Genomic DNA, 18,652 nt, shown 5'->3' with positions numbered 1-18,652 from the left:
TATTTTCAATAAAGTGGGTTTGGCCCCGAAAGGATTTAGAAAAAATAATTTGGCTCACTTGAAACATTTGAAATTTATTTCAATAACACTTACTTTTGGAAATCTGATTTTTAACCTTTGTTAGTTCTTAAGTTTGGAAAAAAGGTAAAAAGTTGCATTTTTTCTCAACATGCCATAGTTCTAGCTTTTCAGAAATTTCAAGTTAAGGCAAACTAATCCTTTTCAAAATAATATACTCCAATGTTTCCATTTTCATTATTCCAGAAAAAAAAAAGATTATTTCTTCATCCTTTTGATAGAAAGAATAATCTTTATCTTTTGTTGGGTCCCAGTTTGAAAATAATTTTTGCTCCTATCCATTCTAAAAGATATACGCATCGTTTTGCCTAATCTACTAAGTTTTAACCAAATGGGTTTCAATATTTTACAAGCGTTCATTACAACAACGTTTATAAAGTACATGCACGAAAAATAAAAGACATGAAAGGTTGGTGGACCTACCAAGCCCACTAGTTAACCATTTTCACCCATGGTTGGGCCTTCAATGCGGGTTTGACTCGATCTAATGCATTGTTGGGCCTTCAGCCTAACATGAAGCAGCTGGTCATGCAGTGTTGGCCCAATTAGGCCCGCGTCACACAGTTTTCATGCAAAGGAGAGGGGAAAAAGAGTAGTGGTTAGAAAGCATCTATTCTTAGCACACTATTTATACAAGTATTCTCAGTATTAAATATCATTTAAACACATAACAGTTACATATATATATATATATATATATATATATATATATATCTGAATCGTATATTTGACAAAGCAAGCCAAACAGATACCAAATGGATTCAGCAAATAAGCAAAATTACAACACAAGAAAGCTCAAATAGTTAACAGGTACATAAAGGCCCAAATCCAAGGTAACAAGTATAGCAAAGAAGTTCAGGCCTATATCCGTTCTCATGGGGACAAAGTATGACGAGCAGTCCCAAATAATTAATTAAGAAAGGCATTTAGGTTAAACAACCTTCATGATATACCATCAATATACACGATATACAATCCAAAATATACCAAGGTATACATGGGCCTATGTATATCTTGTATCTTATGTCTACCCTCTGGCAGTAACACAGAGCAAAGAAAGGGGGTAGAAGAAGAGGAACATCAGTTCACATTAGTAGGATATACACACATATACAGCCATATACTCAACATATATATCAGACTTGTTCATATATGAAAAGAATAATATCTGGGGAAATATGCAAGGCAAAGCAATAGATCATTCCCATTATAGCTAGAAATTTGGTAAAAGTCCTATCATAGCATGATTACAACACATAGTTCACCTCAACCAATAAATATACAGTTAAGAACATGTACATCTCAGTTAGTATGCTAACATGGAAAAATAAGACATGGGATGACACCTATATATTAGGTCAAAATATGCATGCTGATCATTCTTACAGTATGTCAAGGTATAGGGAAAGGAATAATCAACTGAGGATGAAAGCATTTCCACAAATACATTGACTAGACTTTAGTAAGTATTCACAGACTCAAGGTTCAGTTGCATAGTCCAGAGCTTAGCCATGCAAAAGGGAAAACATGTACTTCGTAAACCTAGGATTTGCTTGCCAATACACTTTTACATGCCATAACAATTATAGGAAAGATAAAAAATCTCAGACCATGCATATGGATACAAGAGTAGTAAACAAGCATATAAGAGATTGTTCAATTTGATGTAGCCTTTTCCCAGCAATTCTATGTTGTTTTGGTCATTTACAAACTCACAAAGAGGCATTCAAATGTCTTTTATACAAGACCAGACCTCCAATAAACTACTAAAAGACTAGATTAGGGCATCCCATACACAGAAGGAAAGGATATACAAGTTTCTCTTCAAAGCGTTTCTTAAACCCTCCCTAGCCCTCGGATAGTCACTCCTTAAGTTCTTACAATCAAACGACATCGTCTTTGTAGTAAACTTTAATATTAACTCAAGTTTCCTTATTCTATATTTTGACACTCTTAGATTTTAAGGGAAGAGTCAGTAACAACATGAAATCAAGCAAGGGAGCGACACACATAAGCATGTTCTTGCAACTTAATAAAAATTCAATAAGAGCTACAACCTTTTGTATCATAGATTGAACAGATTTACACTTAGCACGTTTAGATTAGATATGTTCAACTCAGAAACAATCATTTAAGTTATACTTGTCATCCATCTAGTATGGCTTACTTTCTATCATGCACAGACTAACACACCTGCCACTTTTTAGACTGAACCGACATTGAAGTATCATAGCAGACTCATGGTAAGCATGCATACTAATTCAGACCAAACTGCAAATAATTCATGGTTCAGATGGTTAAATTACTGATTGGGACTAAACAACATATAGACATATGTAAGGTTCGACTTGAACTGGGCAGGACTAGCATTTAAATCACACAACCAAACCTAGTAGAGGATAGCTAGATAGGGACACAATGCTTGCTAACACTTAGACCACATAGATGAAGCCAATGGATAAGGTCACATTCACTAAGCACATAGCATTTACTGATAACCAAACCAACTCAACAAGTCTGTGAATGAATAGAAATTTGAACACAAATACATACAAACAAGCCAATGTCTAAACTTGCCTAACAAAATTGAACAGGAATTGAGCAAGCAAATATACCATTGTGCATCCTAACAAACATGTAACTAAGCATATGAAAACCACAGCTAAGTGATTATTCTAACAGACATACACTAACAATAGTTAAACACATAGGTATGCTTATGTTTGAACTAGTGGGCATGTGAGTAAATAGAGGTTTAAGCATAACTGAACACATGAGAATACTAATATACATGATTAAGAAGAACCAAACATGAACAACACCCAAATAAGCTAATAAACAAACCAGTATCTAATAAGCACATGGTTAAACTGTACTCAAACTAAAGAAACCTATAAACATGCTAATGACTAACTGACTGATCCAACACATTCTTAACAAAACAACAACTAAACATAGACTTAAACTAAACTAGCATATCTAACAAGTAAATAACTAAACTAACCTAACATATATGACTATTTAAATGAAATATCTAAACAATTAATGCTAAACTAAACTAATTAATGCCAAACCAAACAAAACAAGGACATACTAAACTAATCAAACAACAAATAAACCAAATAAACACACACAGATAATAAATAACCAAAATAACTAAAAGGAAGAAAAATTACCTTTTTCAAGCGCAGCCTTTGTCGAAATTGGAATTGAAGCCCTTCCTTCTCCACCAGAGACCCAGCCACGAAAAACCACATTTTAGACTAGGAAAACTCAAATAATGAAAGGTTTCAGCAAATTGCTAAATCCCTAGGTAATCTGAGTGTTTTCTTTGCTTTGTAAGTCGAGACTTGTGTGTGTGTGTAATGATAGAAATGGAGTTCTTTATATAGAACCCCAAAAATCCGAAGCTTTGGTTTTCAACCGTCGTGGGACTTGTGGTTTTTGTCAAGGATTTTTTTGTGAATCCTTGTATTTCAACATAAACCATTAAGAATCAAGACTTTTTGCAAGCAATAGGACAAGTTTCATTAGAACTCGTCCTTGTTTGAACGTAAAAATGCAGAAAAAGTAAGAGCGAGGATAGGGTGTACCTCTTCTTGGTGGTGACGTGGTGGAGAGAGGTTGCAAGGGGAAAGAGCAATGGACCAACCCAGACTGAAACGTATCATAGGCATTGCATCTTTGTCGTTCTTGGCATGAAGATGACAAAACAGGCGGCTAAGGTTTTCATTAGAAACCCTTGTCAAATAAAATAACAAATGGGGGTTTCATATGGGTAGCTTGTATGGGGGTTTTAAAATGGATTGGGCCTAGCCCAATTTCGCAGATTTAAGGGGTTGAAAAAAAAAAAGAGGCCAATTGTGCCAATATGGTTGTAGTTTAAAGCAGTGTTTTAAAAGGCGTTTTTGGGGCGAGCCTCGGGGCGAGCCCTGAGGCGGGGCGTACCAAAAATGTCCTGGGGCGATGGGTCGGGGCGAAAGTCTCCAAAGGCGTACGCCCAGCAATTTGGGGCGTACGCCCGGGCGTTTGGGGCGAACGCCCGGGCGTTTGGAGCGAGTTTTTTTTTTTGTTGGGGCGTGTTGGGGCGTAAGCCCAGAAAACTTCTTCAAACTAAAACGAAATTTGTTAAATAAGTCCTTAATATAATGCCCAAATTCTCAAAAGTCAACATGTAATTACTCAAATGTTTTAAAAAGGAACTGAAACATTAAATTTAAAAGTCAAGACCTTTTTTTATTGCTAGAAATTAGAATGTCTAATGTATATTCTTTTCCAACTATTTATCTTGTCTTCTACTATCTCAAAAAAGTAACGAGCAGTCACTTGTACTTGTAAGTAGCATATAATAAATTGCTCTAATTAGTTTTTTTGTGGGGGTGGAGCATATATATATATATCACTTATTTATAGTTTTCTTCAATGTTTTACGCTATTTCACCTATTTAAAAGTATTTATTATAATTATATCATTTTATAAAATACTAAAAATTAAAACCCCATGGGGCTTACGCCCCGTGCCTCGGGGCTTACGCCTCACTGAGGCAGACGTAAAACGCCCCGCCTTTTAAAACACTGGTTTAAAGAAAGTGACTCAAGTAATAATTCAATTAGATTCACTTCAAAATAATTAATCCTTTCCATTATGGTCAAATTAAAGGTGTGGAAATTAATTAATATTTTCAATTATAACCACTTTTAGCACATAAAAGAAATTAACAATTTCAATTTTAGCCATTTTGAAGGTAAATGCAATTAAAGTTAAACAATTTGTAAAATTGAGACGTAATTGATTATTCATTCGATTAATCAAACTTCTTGATTTAACAGAGTAAAAAATATTTATCAATTGTCCATTAAACAGTTTTAAACAATTAATCAAGTAATTGTTTTCGCCATTTTGAATTCAAACTTCGATAAATGTTTAAAAATCCTTAAAATATACTAAATATACAAGATGATATACAATAGTATACTTGATGATATTTTGCCAAACAAAATTGCAAAATGTCAACACAACAATTTCGTAAAATCATTTTTGACTTGTAAAATGTATATTTCACTCTGTTTGTGACTCAGACTTCGAATAGCTAAATAAAATTGTTGGAGGGCAAAAATTAGTTGTCAACAACTGTGCCTTCGTTGTTCGGTCATAGCAAAGTAGTCCTGATCATCGAAATTTGACATACATGAGTTTTGTCCGACCAAGTTAAAATACTTCTCTCTTTTCATGCAATTTAAAAAAATTATGGCTGGACCCTGGTCTCGGGGTTTCCTACATATCTCAGGCCATATGAGAAATCAGGCCACTTGCAGTTCGACTCAATTAAACTTCTAATGCAATTTTCACAAAACAAATCCTAGATCCTTCAACATTAAAACTGAAGGGTCCTGGAATGATCTTTTGGAATGTGACCGACCCACTGGTATTAAATTTGCCTACATATCCTGATTTTTGAGAATCAGGTTACTTGTAGTTCGACTCAATTGGTAGAAAAGGGTATCCGTTATGCGGGAATGCCTTGGCACTTTTCGGTATGTGTCCGACCGGTTGCAGGATTTAAAAAGAAAGAAAAATATAGAGAAATATTTCAAAATTGATTTTGTACGACTGAGCATGGGGTGGAGTGATCTTTCAATTCCTAGCCAGAGAGCTTGACTCTCGTTGGCACCCTATTTGGACCGACTGCGTAAGAAACAATTCCACGTTTGCTCCGCATGCATCTGGATCTGGTTTGATTAGCCTACTCCTTGGTGGCTTTGAACCTGCTTTTGTCTACTGGGTAGTGGCCCGGTTGACCCTCTTGGCCTGTGTTTTTGTTTTGCCACCCCAGCATTGCTTTGTAACTGTACCTTATTGTTTTAGCTTTACTTTACCACCCCTGCGTGGTTTTGTCATTGCAACCTTCTTGGTTTCATTTCATACGTGGGTGATCTTCTCGGCACTGTTTGATTTGAATGACCCTCTTGGTCTTGTGTAGTTGTCTTACCACCCCCGCATGGCTTCGATAACATGGCCTTCTCGGCTAACTCTTAAAAAATAGGTGACCTTCTGGGCACAGTTTGATTTGTTTAACCCTTTTGGTCACTTCTTGCATAAAATATCCCTCTCGACATTTTGTTTGAACGAAGGGCCTTTTAGCATTTGTTTGAATGAATGACCATTTTGGCGTTTGATATGAATGGCCCTCTTGGCATTTTTTTAAATGAATGGCCCTTTTGGCATTTGATATGAATGGCCTCTCGGCAACGTTTGAACGCATTTCCATTTTGGCATTTGATATGAATGACCCTTTTGGCAATGTTTGTATGACTGTCCCTCTCGATAATGTTTGATATGAATAGCCCTCTCGGCACGACAATGCTTGATATGAATAGCCCTCTAGGAAATGTTTGGTATGAATACCCTCTAGGCGATGTCTGTATGAATGGCCCTCTCGGCAATGTTTTTATGAATACCCCTCTCGGCATTGTTTTTTATGAATAGCCCTCTCGACAATGTTTGCATGAATGGCCCTCTCGGCAATATTTTCATGAATGGCCCTCTCGGTAATGTTTGCATGAATTGCCTTCTCGGCAATGTTTGGTATGAATGGCCCTCTCGGCATGCAAACGTTTAAAATGAATCACAGATATGACTCTTTTGTCTTGATCATCTGACTTTCGCCCTTTCTGTCGGTTGTAACCCTTTTGGCCATGATAGGTCATTTCGTCTGTTGTGTGGTCTTTTTGACTTGATGATTTCATCCTTATGACGTTTCGTTCATTGTAGCCCTCTTGGCTTGATTGTGCCGTCCTTGTGGCGCTATATCCTTTCGTAGCCTACTTGGCTAGGTTATGCCGCCTTTGTGACACTTTTTCCTTTTGTAGCCTTTTTGGCTAGATTGTGCTGCTCTTATGGCGTTTTGTCCTTTCGTAGCCCTCGTGGCTTGATAGGGCCACCCTGTGGTGCTTGTGCCCTTTTGTAGCCCTCTTGGCTAGATTGTGCCGCCCTTGTGGCACTTCGACTTTTTATAGCCCTCTTGACTTCATTGGGCCACCCTTGTGAGGCTTTTGTCTTATAGCCCTTTTGGCTCGATTGGGCCACCCTCGTGGTGTTTTGTTCTTTTGTAACCCTTTGGCTAGATTGGGGCGCTGTTATGGTGCCTCGTGGCTTGATTGGGTACTTAGTGTGGATAGCGATCTCTTCCGATGAGCTGCTTCTTACCTATTTTGTCATTACGAGCAAACGAGTTAGCGAAATAAATGGTCATCTTACTACCGACACCGGGGAACCTGCATCCACAGAAAGAGTGTTAATTTTATATAAGGTCGATCAGTGTCGACGACTCCTATCGCGTCATTCCTTTGCTTGCGTGGTTGCGCTCTCGGTTCCGACCCTCTTGGATTCAGTAATATGAGATGAATTTGTCTTAAAGCAAAAAATGAAACAACATTTTTCAAAGCGTTGATTATCAACTTTTTCAAAGCATTTGATCGTAAAAACGAAATATAATTATTGAAAGTATTTATGTTTGGCGTCATGACATGTGCATTTGAGCGAGTATCTTTAGTCGTGCGCGACATCTTGAGGCATTCTGGCTTTATCTGGTAGAATTTTTGGGATCCACTAAAAAATTCTGCCCCAATTTGTGGTTTATGTCGGCAAACTCTCGTGCCAAATTACTGTGAGGAAAATTCTACCCCAGTTGAAGATGTATTGGTGAACTCACGTGCCAACCCTAGATTTTGGAAATTTGCGAGGTCCATCTCAAAAATTCTGTCCTTGTGGCTTCCTAAGGGTTTCATGGGTTTTTTGATTGGTACGACCAAACTCGAGGAGCCCCTACGTATCCTATCACAGCAGGAATCACGTCGAATGTAATTCGGAATAAAATAATTGTTTTTTTCTAATAATGTGACCGAGTACTATATGTACTACCTATGTATCCCACCATGGGAAATCAATTCATTGCGTAGTTCATATTACAAGGAAATCATTTGGTTTTTCTATCTATTACAAAAGAAAGACCAAACTTGATATGGATTTTCTATGTGTCTCTACCATAAGAGATAGGTCTTGATGTAGTCATTACAAGCAAAAGTACGATTACAAATTGAAAAGCGTGTTTTCACGCGTAGTATCTCTTGGTCGCATCTGAATTGATTGCCTCGGGCCATTCTTGACTATCCATTTCACACGTAGTATCTCTTGGTTTGCACACTGCCCAATCTTTATCTCTTTCGATCATATGAATGGTAGCATTGCAATGATTAGTATTCACATTTGGTGCGGTTGTCTGCAGAGTGATGTCTCTTTTGTCGATCAAATCTTGTATCTTATGTTTTAAGTTAATACACTCTTCAGTATTGTGTCCATTCCCGCTAGAATGAAAGGCATATGTCTAATCAGCTCGGTAAAAGCTATTTCCATGATTGGCAGGCTTTGGTGGGATAGTCTGAATCAAACCAGCAGCACTCAACCTCTCGAATAATCGAGTTCGTGTTTCAATCAACGGTGTGAACATATGAGGTGGCTTCTTTTCAAAGTTAAGACATGGCAGATTATATGCAGTCGGAGGTGGTTGATTTTGGTAGTTTGGTGGTTGATTATTTTGTGAAGCTCGGTAAGCAGGAACGGGTTCTTGATAATTGGTTGTGGAGCTTGGTAAGTAGGAGTGGGTGTTTAAAAGTTTGTTTATGGGGCTTGGTAGGTAGGTGCGGGTGTTTGGAAGTTGGGTTGTGCATAAAAGATAGGACTGTATAGTTTTGGCAGATAACTGCTAGGGGGTGGTGATTGATATATCTCGAGTGAAGAATACGACTCCTCTCCTCTTTTGGGCATTAGGCTAGGTGTATGGGAAACATTCACCACGTCCTCCTTCATCTTTTTGGAAGGTCACACAGTGCTTTGATGGGTAGACTTGTTGGCTACACTGATGATTCCTCCAGATTTCAGGCCGTCTTCTATAGCCTCTCCCATCTTAACTTATTCAGAAAACAAACTTCCGACTATAGATAACATTCGGTCTTAGAAGTCCGATTCTTGTGACCGGATGAAGATAGAGACCAGTTATTCCTTGCTCATGGGCGGTAGCACTCAGGAGGCTTCGGCCCTCCACCTACTTGCGTATTCACGATAGTTTTTGGTTGATTTTTGCTTGACTTTCTCTAGATAGTATCGATCAGGCACAATTTCCATGTTGAATCGGAACCTCTGCATGAAGGATTCCGCTGTATCTTCCCACGTGGACCATCGGCCCATGTCTGTGCGATAAAAATTCAGAGGCTTCTTCAGTCAGATTTTAGTTAAATAGCCTCATGATCAGCACTTGGTTTCTCTTTATGCCAACGAATTGGTCACCGTAGGATCGCAAGTGAGCCTTAGGATTTCCCGTTCCATTGAACTTCTCAAACTTAGGCACTTTGAAACCCTCAGGCAGATTGTTATATCCCGCATTTTTCGCATTCGGATAATTTAAGGTAATTGCGGGAGATTAAGTGCAAGATTATAATTTTGATCTTGTTTGGTGTACAAGTTGTTTATAAAATTTTTGAAGTGGGAGTATTAGGAAAGGTCAAGGGCATAAAAGAGAAACTCGCAATATGACTTGTGGAAATATGAAGGAAGACGAAGGGCAAATTTGGAAGTTGGAAAAAAATTGTTTCCATAAACTACAAGGACTAGCCAAGGTAATTGGGCTTGAAAATTTAAGCCAAAACAAGAGGCCCAACCGGCCATGCATGGGCTAGGCCCATGTGGGGAATTAATTCATGGTATTAAATAGATGACTAAGTCATCTTTATCATAGAATTGTCTAGAAATTTCAAGAAAACAAAAGAAAGAAAAGAAGGAGAAAATCCAAGGGGCCATTCGGCCATAGAGGATTTCCTAGGAAACAATTGCAAAAATTCTCTTAAAACTCAATTCCTACCAAGTGAAGGGTGCTTAACAAGGTGGAGTTGTTGTTGGAGCAAGAAAAACTCACAATCATACAAGTTGCCAAGTTGTAGCCAAGTGAGAAGTTGAAGAAGAAAGGTGAGTTTTAATCTTGTTTTATGTGTTATATATGGTTTATATGTGTTGTAGTATGCTAAAATGGATGAAATTCATGAAGGAGAAAAATATAGTATATGGCCGTGCATATATATATATATATATATATATATATATATATGTAGGAGTCATGATTCAATTATGTTGTCTTGTGTTTGGTTGTTATGGTTGTAAACGATATGTGGAAAATGGAAATGGAATGAATTTAGATAGAATGTAGTTGTGTGTGCATGATATGGCCGTGTAGTGTGTGGTGTGTATGTGGCCGTGTATACTTGATGTATAGTCGTGTATATTGGTGAGTTGTGAAAGAATAATGAGCGAGTTGCAATTAATATCTTAGTCGTTGTGTTGTAGATGTTATATCGCAAATAAAGACTTGATAAGTTTGGTGAAGTATTGGCAATTGGAAGATTGTGTATATTGAAAAATAATGTTCTTGCATAGATAGCATGTAATGATATTAGTATGATGTTGATGGAATATATATTGTAAGTTTGCTATTGTGTTCATTGAAGTTGGAAGGCTTTGAAGAAAGTGGTAAATTGAGATCATGCATCTTGAATGGAATATGTGAATTGCTAGTGTGATTGTTGAATTATGTTAATAGTTTGGCCGGGTTTGAATTCCCGGATTGTGATTGATGAGAAATTGGCTATGTTGAATGTTGAGGATGGTATATTTACAGAGGAAGTGCTGCCGAAATTTCGGTAGCCAAGTGTTTCCTTAAGATTCTAACGCTAAGTATCCTAATAAGAAATTTTGGTAAACATGACCAATTTGCAGATTTTGACGAGACTGCAACGTGAATTTGGAATAGCAAAAGGAGCGGAAAGAGGTATGTAAGGCTTCACCCTTCCTTCTATGGCATGTCTTAGCTGTAATAAGTTGGGTACGAGCCTCGGGGACAACTCGGTTCCCCGGAATCCGCACCTAAAGTTTTCTCCTTTTTGTTCAATAGAATTGAACTAGAAAGTGTGCAAATGATGGAAAGACCTCCTAAACCCTTAGAACTTGTATAAATGGGACCCGATTACCCTAAGACCCTCACAAGTAACGCTATGACACGTAATATATGTAAACCGTATACGCTACCCCATCCGGCCCGAGGTGGGCCCGTTACTCTCGGATTTTCCTATAATCTTGGTGGACTTACTTGAAGCGAATCCAAAGGAGACCTTTGATCCCGATGTCATCGCCAATGATAAGTACTATGACTACTCTAACGAGAATGTTTCTACGGTGATAATGATAATGACAATGTTAGACAAGGGAATGTACTTACGATAAGTACGACCGGAACGACTCTATGACTAAGCTAAGTATCTTATGTAAACAATGAAAGTGATAAACTAATTTTTGAATCGTATTTATATTTCCTAGCTATAACTTTATTTTCTAAGACTCCAAAGCCTATGACTGTCATCTATAATGCCCACGATTTCATTCTACGGTTACCGTAATATTATTCTTCGTTGATAGTCTCGCCTTAAAATACTTGTTCCTTCAAGGTGAGACAGAGTTATCACTAGCATTCGATGATGTAATCGGAGGTCACCGACCTTATGTCACTCCGATGGATACATGATTTTTCCTTGGGCTCCCTTGTGTGCTTATATGATATATATATATATATATATATATATATATATATATAAAACATGTATATGTATATAAGATATGTGTAAGTATATAAAATATGTATATGTATATAAGATATGTAAATGTATATAAGTTATGTATATGTATGCAAGCTATGTATATGAACCTGGGCTGGGGGGAAGGGTTATATGGGGGAACGGGAAGGGAAATGTGTTTCACTACCACCTGATTAGCTAGGTTATCATCCCGGACGCGGGATATATGGGTGAGCCGGTGCATATCGGCGCTATGTGGGTGAGCCGACATTGTTCGGCGCTATGATATGACCTACCATGTCATGACCAGACATGCTATGATACGATATGCTATGACATGCTATGCTATGATATGATACGCTATGCTATGATAAGCTATGCTAGGATACGACAAGCTATGCTATGACATGATATGCTATGATATGCCATAACATGACATACTACGACAAGCTATGCTATGATATGATAAGCTATGCCAGGATATGACGAGTTATGCTATAACACGATATGACATGCTGTAATAAGACATGATATTACACGATACGATATGCCATTATAAGATACGATAGGACACGACCTGACACGCCACGATAAGATACGGTAGTGCACGATAGGATATGATACGATAAAATACGACATAATATAAGTTCTATTTTCTACGTTCATGGAGGGGAAACGTTTTTAAAAAGGAAAGACAAGCCATGCATGATAGCCGCCCAAAAAGGGGCCTTCCTATGTACAGGTTACTTTCCTGCCTCATTACATGTCCTATGATTCCATGATATTATTAATCGTACTCTATGTTACTGCTTGTATTATCTTCCATGCCTTACATACTCGGTACATTATTCGTACTGACGTCCCTTCTTGTGGACGCTGCGTTTCATGTCGCGCAGGTCAGCATACAGGTGGACTTGATCCTTAGGAGCTATACCAGCCGCACTTGACAGTGCTCTAGTTGTTCCGGAGCCTTACTTCCGTGGTACTATTTTGTGTATGTATTTTCGGGCACGACAGTACTCGGCCCTTCCTATGTATAAGTGTACTATGTCTAGAGGCTCGTAGACAGATATGCACAGTCAGTTATGTATAGTTAAATATGTGGTATTTTGGCATCTTAATGCTGCTGTATGAAGTAATAGCGAAGCTTACTAGTCTATGTTCATAATGACGCTGCTAATGTTAATGTAAAAAAAAAAAAAATGGCACTGTTCGTACGGCTTGCTAAGAGGTACAGGTAAAATGATAGGTAAGGGGTGCTCGGTACAAGTATCGGGTACTCGTCACGGCCCCTAGTCGGGTCGTGACAGAAGTGGTATCAGAGCACTTCGGTCCTAGGGGTTTGTCTACGAGCCGTGTCCAGTAGAGTCTTGTCTATGAGTGTGTAGCGCGCCATACTTATAGATAGGAAGCTACGGGGCATTTAGGAAATATGACCTTCTTTGCATTCTAAGATCGTGCGATAGAGCTATGCTACCAGGCTTCCACATTCCTTCCCTAATCCTATGTTATGGTTTCAGTAATGCCGCCGAAGAGAAAGGCTACGACGGCCGAGAAAGCCAAGGGGGTGGCGGGCAGCAGAGTTGCACGGGAGCTAGAAGAAGGAGAGTCTCATAATGAAGCTCCCCCTCAGACTTTTCCTGCTCCCCCTGCACCAGCAGAGCAGGAAAGAGTTCCAGCTCCAGCCCCCGCACCTCCAGTCCCACCGCCAGCAGCTCCGGGCCAGCAGATGGCAGAGGCCATCCAGTTATTGACCCAGTTAGTTGCCGCACAAGCTCAGCGGCAAGATGTGGACTTGGGAGACAGGGCGGTAAGTGCAAGAGCCCGTGACTTTATCACCCTGAAGCCGCCAGAGTTCTATGGATCAAAACCAGAGGAAGACCCGCAGAGCTTTATAGATGAGATGCTGAGGACTCTGAGGATTATACATGCTTCAGATACGGAGTCCGTAGAGTTGGCTTCATACAGGCTGCGGGATGTGGCAGTTCTGTGGTACAGTAGCTGGATATCATCGAGGGGAGCAAATGCACCCCCTCCGGTTTGGCAGGAGTTCACTGAGGCGTTCCTGCGACATTTCCTACCGCCAGAGGTTCGACGGGCCCGAGCCGATATGTTCTTGAACCTGAGACAGGGAAATATGAGCGTTCGCGAATACAACCTCCGTTTTAACTCATTAGCCAGGTATGCCCCAGCCATGATAGCTGATAGGGGAGACCATGTGCACCGATTTGTGAGTGGGCTAGGGCCACATTTGGTTAAGGAATGCTTGACGGCTTCACTCCAGGACGGGATGACTATTACCCGCATCCAGGCCCACGCCCAAAATCTGGAAGAACAGTACCAGTCACGGAGAGAGGAGCGTTATCCGGATAGGGGTTCCAGAAAAAGGGGCAGGTTTTCCAGGACTAGGAGCGAGTACAGAGGGGGACAGGCACAGGGGCAATTCGGGTACTCAGACCAACTGGCGGCCAGTGCATCTCCTCGAATTGCGGATAGGAGATTTGACCGTTCTACTTATTCGGGAGCGGGTCAGGGCACTAGAGTTTCAGGATCCCAGTATAGGGATGATTCTAGTAGGATGATGCCACCCCCGCCACAGTGTACTCGGTGTGGCAGGCCACACTCGGGACAGTGTTACCGGGACACAGGTGCATGTTATGCTTGCGGACGGACCGACCATTTGATGCGAGATTGTCCGCTAAGGAATGAGGGAAGCAGAGCTCAGCCTGCCGGATCAGCCGTGGATTCGTCACCGTCCGTGCGCCCTCCGGGACAGGCCTTCCAGGCTCCAGCAGGTCGTGGCCGAGGCAGAGGAGGGACGCCTAGCTCAGCCGGTCCTTCACACCGCATGTATGCATTGACAGGGCGGCAGGATACTGGACCTTCCACCGATGCGGCCACAGGTACACTCCCGACATCTTTTCTGTAATATATGGATGTTAAATTGAACTGGATTTTACTTTATCTTGCACCGTCCCGTGTGTTGCGGAGCATATAAGAAATTCAGAAAATTTGGGCCAAGGGTAGCCGTGCACACAAGTAAAAGGGTGAATACTAATGACCATGACGGCTAAAATAGTCATTAAAAGAGAAATATGCGCTATGAGTGCGTTCGAACATTGCCGAGACCCCAACCTGCCCCACATTATGTGATATAGGTAGTACGGGGAAGCGGAAGTAAAAATACTAACACCGAGACACTGAAATGCATTAAAGTTTCAAGGTTAAGCGTGCTCAGGTGGGAGTAATTTCATGATGGGTGACCCCCTGGGAAATATGCTGAAAATTTCATAAATGCGGAAATAAGAGACGAGTGTAAGAGTAGACAGCCCAAAGTAAATTGGGCTGTGGAAAGTGGTTAGAAACCCCATACGAGTCATATAGGCCGAGACGGACTAAACTAACAGGAAAGAGGAAGGCATGACGACAGAAAGCTTCGAGGATGAAGGAGAAAAGTACAGATGTCACAGGGTGAGACCGATATTGAGTCCACACTAGCTAAGGCAACCTAAGCTCCTAAGATGGATATGCTAAGCGACACGAGGTATCCACAGAAGAGACCTCCCCGAAGTATTATACTACGCTATGAGGCCAGTTTAACATTCGAGGACGAATGTTCAAAAGGGGGGGAGGATGTTATATCCCGCATTTTTCGCATTCGGATAATTTAAGGTAATTGCGGGAGATTAAGAGCAAGATTATAATTTTGATCTTGTTTGGTGTACAAGTTGTTTATAAAATTTTTGAAGTGGGAGTATTAGGAAAGGTCAAGGGCATAAAAGAGAAACTCGCAATATGACTTGTGGAAATATGAAGGAAGACGAAGGGCAAATTTGGAAGTTGGAAAAAAATTGTTTCCATAAACTACAAGGACTAGCCAAGGTAATTGGGCTTGAAAATTTAAGCCAAAACAAGAGGCCCAACCGGCCATGCATGGGCTAGGCCCATGTGGGGAATTAATTCATGGTATTAAATAGATGACTAAGTCATCTTTATCATAGAATTGTCTAGAAATTTCAAGAAAACAAAAGAAAGAAAAGAAGGAGAAAATCCAAGGGGCCATTCGGCCATAGAGGATTTCCTAGGAAACAATTGCAAAAATTCTCTTAAAACTCAATTCCTACCAAGTGAAGGGTGCTTAACAAGGTGGAGTTGTTGTTGGAGCAAGAAAAACTCACAATCATACAAGTTGCCAAGTTGTAGCCAAGTGAGAAGTTGAAGAAGAAAGGTGAGTTTTAATCTTGTTTTATGTGTTATATATGGTTTATATGTGTTGTAGTATGCTAAAATGGATGAAATTCATGAAGGAGAAAAATATAGTATATGGCCGTGCATATATATATATATATATATATATATATATATATATATATATATATATATATATATATATATATATATATATATATATATATATATATATATGTGTGTGTGTGTGTAGGAGTCATGATTCAATTATGTTGTCTAGTGTTTGGTTGTTATGGTTGTAAACGATATGTGGAAAATGGAAGTGGAATGAATTTAGATAGAATGTAGTTGTGTGTGCATGATATGGCCGTGTAGTGTGTGGTGTGTATGTGGCCGTGTATACTTGATGTATAGTCGTGTATATTGGTGAGTTGTGAAAGAATAATGAGCGAGTTGCAATTAATATCTTAGTCGTTGTGTTGTAGATGTTATATCGCAAATAAAGACTTGATAAGTTTGGTGAAGTATTGGCAATTGGAAGATTGTGTATATTGAAAAATAATGTTCTTGCATAGATAGCATGTAATGATATTAGTATGATGTTGATGGAATATATATTGTAAGTTTGCTATTGTGTTCATTGAAGTTGGAAGGCTTTGAAGAAAGTGGTAAATTGAGATCATGCATCTTGAATGGAATATGTGAATTGCTAGTGTGATTGTTGAATTATGTTAATAGTTTGGCCGGGTTTGAATTCCCGGATTGTGATTGATGAGAAATTGGCTATGTTGAATGTTGAGGATGGTATATTTACAGAGGAAGTGCTGCCGAAATTTCGGTAGCCAAGTGTTTCCTTAAGATTCTAACGCTAAGTATCCTAATAAGAAATTTTGGTAAACATGACCAATTTGCAGATTTTGACGAGACTGCAACGTGAATTTGGAATAGCAAAAGGAGCGGAAAGAGGTATGTAAGGCTTCACCCTTCCTTCTATGGCATGTCTTAGCTGTAATAAGTTGGGTACGAGCCTCGGGGACAACTCGGTTCCCCGGAATCCGCACCTAAAGTTTTCTCCTTTTTGTTCAATAGAATTGAACTAGAAAGTGTGCAAATGATGGAAAGACCTCCTAAACCCTTAGAACTTGTATAAATGGGACCCGATTACCCTAAGACCCTCACAAGTAACGCTATGACACGTAATATATGTAAACCGTATACGCTACCCCATCCGGCCCGAGGTGGGCCCGTTACTCTCGGATTTTCCTATAATCTTGGTGGACTTACTTGAAGCGAATCCAAAGGAGACCTTTGATCCCGATGTCGTCGCCAATGATAAGTACTATGACTACTCTAACGAGAATGTTTCTACGGTGATAATGATAATGACAATGTTAGACAAGGGAATGTACTTACGATAAGTACGACCGGAACGACTCTATGACTAAGCTAAGTATCTTATGTAAACAATGAAAGTGATAAACTAATTTTTGAATCGTATTTATATTTCCTAGCTATAACTTTATTTTCTAAGACTCCAAAGCCTATGACTGTCATCTATAATGCCCACGATTTCATTCTACGGTTACCGTAATATTATTCTTCGTTGATAGTCTCGCCTTAAAATACTTGTTCCTTCAAGGTGAGACAGAGTTATCACTAGCATTCCATGATGTAATCGGAGGTCACCGACCTTACGTCACTCCGATGGATACATGATTTTTCCTTGGGCTCCCTTGTGTGCTTATATGATATATATATATATATATATATATATATATATATATAAAACATGTATATGTATATAAGATATGTGTAAGTATATAAAATATGTATATGTATATAAGATATGTAAATGTATATAAGATATGTAAATGTATATAAGTTATGTATATGTATGCAAGCTATGTATATGAACCTGGGCTGGGGGGAAGGGTTATATGGGGGAACGGGAAGGGAAATATGTTTCACTACCACCTGATTAGCTAGGTTATCATCCCGGACGCGGGATATATGGGTGAGCCGGTGCATATCGGCGCTATGTGGGTGAGCCGACATTGTTCGGCGCTATGATATGACCTACCATGTCATGACCAGACATGCTATGATACGATATGCTATGACATGCTGTGCTATGATATGATACGCTATGATACACTATGCTATGATAAGCTATGCTAGGATACGACAAGCTATGCTATGACATGATATGCTATGATATGCCATAACATGACATACTACGACAAGCTATGCTATGATATGATAAGCTATGCCAGGATATGACGAGTTATGCTATAACACGATATGACATGCTGTAATAAGACATGATATTACACGATACGATATGCCATGATAAGATACGATAGGACACGACCTGACACGCCACGATAACATACGGTAGTGCACGCTAGGATATGATACGATAAGATACGACATAATATAAGTTCTATTTTCTACGTTCATGGAGGGGAAACGTTTTTAAAAAGGAAAGACAAGCCATGCATGATAGCCGCCCAAAAAGGGGCCTTCCTATGTACAGGTTACTTTCCTGCCTCATTACATGTCCTATGATTCCATGATATTATTAATCGTACTCTATGTTACTGCTTGTATTATCTTCCATGACTTACATACTCGGTACATTATTCGTACTGACGTCCCTTCTTGTGGACGTTGCGTTTCATGCCGCGCAGGTCAGCATACAGGTGGACTTGAT

At 39.4% G+C, this 18,652-nt stretch overlaps 1 long non-coding RNA gene across 1 annotated transcript; it reads right to left on the bottom strand.

Annotated features, from left to right (window-relative positions):
- Positions 1-399: 399 nt before the first annotated feature.
- LOC132606207 (uncharacterized) lies at positions 400-4,394 on the bottom strand. The gene is made up of 2 exons (XR_009569636.1): positions 3,672-4,394; positions 400-3,299 (listed from the first exon to the last, which is right to left on the bottom strand). It is a non-coding gene; the product is annotated as an uncharacterized LOC132606207 (long non-coding RNA).
- Between the last annotated feature and the right edge of the window lie 14,258 nt (positions 4,395-18,652).

The sequence above is a fragment of the Lycium barbarum genome, chromosome 8 (assembly GCF_019175385.1).
Source record: "Lycium barbarum isolate Lr01 chromosome 8, ASM1917538v2, whole genome shotgun sequence".
NCBI lineage: Eukaryota > Viridiplantae > Streptophyta > Magnoliopsida > Solanales > Solanaceae > Lycium > Lycium barbarum.
This window is presented reverse-complemented; position numbering and strand designations above follow the sequence as displayed.